Consider the following 3,754-nt stretch of genomic DNA (forward strand, 5'->3'; position numbering starts at 1 on the left):
TCACGTATACGCATCGCCCATGCGTACACGTGACTGGCGTTAGTGACACAACGTTAGCGCGTTAACGCTCTTCTCACGCGTGCGCGTCGCCCATGCGCGCACGTGAATTGTCAATTTCTACGCTCACGCGTACATGTCGCCCATGCGTATGCATCGCCCACGCGTACTTGTCGTCACCAATATTTTCAAGCTTCAATTCATGAATTTGTTGAAGACGTTAGTGTGTTAACTTGAAGTAACATTACCACACTAACGTTGGCACCCTTTCTTGTGTAGTAAAGTTGGTGAGCCAACTTTGGGCCACCAACGTTGCTTGTCACCTTTGCAACATTAGTGGGCAACGTTAGTGAGCCAATTAGACCACTAACGTTTCTCCCCTCTTCTTTGGCAACGTTGATGGGCAACGTTGGTGAGCTAACTTGGGCCATCAACGTTGCTTTCTCCTTCCTTGAGCCAACGTTAATGGGCAACGTTGGTGAGCCAACTTAGGCCACCAACGTTGCTTCCTCCTTCCTTGGCACCGTTAACCATAGCGTTAGTGGGCTAACTTTGGCCACTAACGCTATAACCTCTTCTTCTTCCTTGCCTTTGCTTTGCTTCTCCTTACCTATCATCAACCAAACAAATGCATCAAAGCCTTGCCATAATCACAAGATAATACACTATTCATTGCATCAAGTAATTCTTGCATCAATCTCATGAAAATATTTGTAAATCACAATGTTTGATTTAATCAAGACATACATACATTACTCATCCAAATACTTGCTTATTACCTAAGAAATGCATGAAAACCAAGTAAAACCTAATGAAAAAGGCTTGTGAAACTAGCCTAAGATGCTTAGGCATCACAACACCAAACTTAAATCTTGCTTGTCCCCAAGCAAGCAGTAGAGAATAAGAGAATTGAATGAAAACACAGAGAGATACAAGCCCTTATTGACAGATATTCAATCCTGGTTAATGGGGTTTTATGCATGATATCATAGTGATTCTTCTTTGTGGCTAAAGTGGTGACACTCCTTTGGATCCTTATTTTGTTTGAACCCTATGAGACTTGTTATTGTTGGAATTTGTGCAAGTGAAAGCGTAAAATGAAAAGAAAATGGCACAATCAATAATAACCAATTCAATAATGAGAAGAAGACTACTTATTCATCATGAAACATAATGAGATAGTCACATGGTAAAGGTACTTGTTGCAAAAGGTGATAAGCTTGATAAGAGTCAAGTTAGATAACTCAAACAAAAGCAAAGCATTTAAAACAAACAAGTGCCTTGTAATGTCATGAATTTGAAATGAAAATCATGATGAACAAGTAATTCAATTCAATTAACTAAAGTAAAAGTGCACACTTCATGATTAGGATGCCAAACAAGGATATAGTTTAATGCATATGGTAGCTTCAACATATGAATCAAACTCAAACTTCATATAGGCAATAAAACAAAGACTTGATGCTCAGTGCACATATTCATAAAAAATTAAACCAAAATTGAAGCAAGAAGCAACACAATCAACATCAAGCAAACACGTGCAACTTATTTAATTACAAAAAACTAAATCGAAACTAATATAATTACTAAAATGAAAATTAAATGCAAACAAAACTAACTAGGAAAAGTAGGAAGCAGGGTAAAAGTAAGAGAAGAGAAGGGTGGAGGGGGTGGAAGTGCGTTAGGGCTGAGGGAAAAGTGCAAAAGAAATTTGCTCAAAACAGCACTTGTGCGTACGCACACGTATGTATGTGCACACACACAAGGTGGAACAGGGGATACATGCGCTTGCACAAGTCGTGCGAACGCTCTGAATAGAGAGGGGAGTAAGACGTGTGCATCCGCACAATGGTGTGCGCACGCACAAAGGATTTTTTTTTTAAGGAAGGATCATGTGTGCGCGCGCACACAGGTCCGTGCGCACGCACAAGAACAAAATTGGACAAGAGTTCAGACGCACAGAGCATGCCAGCGCTCCCAACAGAATGGGTGTAAGGAAGTGTGCGTACCCATAAAGTGCGCAAAAAGAAGGGTGCGTGCGTACGCACACATGCCCGTGCATACGCGCAAAGCACAAAACACAGGGGAATGCATACGCACAACGCGTGCGAGTGCTCCCAGCAGAGGGCATACAGGCTGGTGTGCGTACGTACAGGATGCAAAATTTTTATGTTGTGTGCGTGCGCACAAGGGTGTGCGCACGCACATGCCCTGTTTTTCCCAAAAAATTTTCTTCAAAATCTAAGGCCTTAAGTCTTAACTCAACAAAAGATCAACCCCAAAATATTCAAAAACCCATAAATTCATGATCCATACAGAAATTAACCTAACAAATCTCAAAATTAAACTAATTCTTAGCTAACTAAAACAATCAAAATGCAATAAAGTCAAAATTATAAACAAGGAAAGGGTAAGAACAATGTTACCATGGTGGGGTGTCTCCCACCTAGCACTTCTATTTAGAGTCCTTAAGTTAGACTTTATTGGAAAGCTCTCATCAAGGAGGCTTGTGTTTCCAACCTTTTTGAAATCCCACCCAAGCTTGTATTCTCCAAGGCTTTTGAGATTCTAAAGCTTGTGCACCCAATTCTTGTTGTGAATTCCTTTCATTCCATCAAGGTAACAAGCATTTGAAATTCCCAATTCCTATAACACAATAGCAACAAAACTCATAATGCAATGGGTGAGAATTCAAAGAATAAAAAGAAAATAAAAATTAAAGGTAACAAGAACAAATAAAATGAACTCCTAGAACTAGCAAAAACAAGCAATCAATCAAAAATAAACTATTCACATATTCACATATTAACATATTCACAATAGCCAAAAATAAGCAAGCAACATATGCACAATCAACCAAAAATAAGCTATTTACAATATTCAAAATATGCACAATAGCCAACAATATAACACCATTGCAACTCCATGGCAACGGCGCCAAAAATTTGATAAAAGAGAATTTGTGTTGGTCTAGAATTTCTTAATAGAATTCCTTCGTTGCAAGTATAATCCAAACCAACAACTAATTCTCAAATCAAATTTTAAATTCAAAGAATGTCACAATCAATACAAATATAAAACGAGAGTCTTTAGACTCCCGGGTCGTCTTCCCTAGGAGTTGTAATTAAATGCTCAATCATTGGCTTTGGGGGATTTTGGGGTTTTTGATTATAAGAGGCAAGAAATTAAAATGAGAATTAATTAAATGAAAGCAATTAAAGCAATAAAAACGGAATTAAAGTGACAAAAAGGACTCTTGGCAATAATTGGGGAATTAAAGATTCCTATCCTAGTTATAGACCACAAACATTGTAATTATATGGAATTAATCCCAATTAGTCAATCCTAACATTGAGAATTAGTCAAAAGGGCATAATTGATCTCAATCCATAAGTCCTAGCCAACTTTATTAATGGAAGGCTTAGAGTTAGTAGAAATCTAATCAATTAACAATCCTCACATAATGTGGAATGGACATCCACCATTCAAGTTCACCTAATCATCCAAATTCCCAACCAAGAGTGTGAAAAACTAGGCAAAAATACAACCAAGTATTTTATCAAACACTTGGAAGGCATAAAAAGAAAACATGATAAAATAACAAGAAATAATAAATTCTACAACTACCAAGCAAGAAAAGTAAGAATAATAACATAATTAAGCAATAAAGGAACATAAAACATAAATTGCATTAAATGGAAATCAAAATAACAAGAATGCTCATAAACATAAAAAGTAACCAAAATGAGAAATTAAC

The sequence above is a fragment of the Arachis ipaensis genome, chromosome B6, assembly GCF_059453495.1.
Source record: "Arachis ipaensis isolate K30076 ecotype BB chromosome B6, ASM5945349v1, whole genome shotgun sequence".
Lineage (NCBI taxonomy): Eukaryota > Viridiplantae > Streptophyta > Magnoliopsida > Fabales > Fabaceae > Arachis > Arachis ipaensis.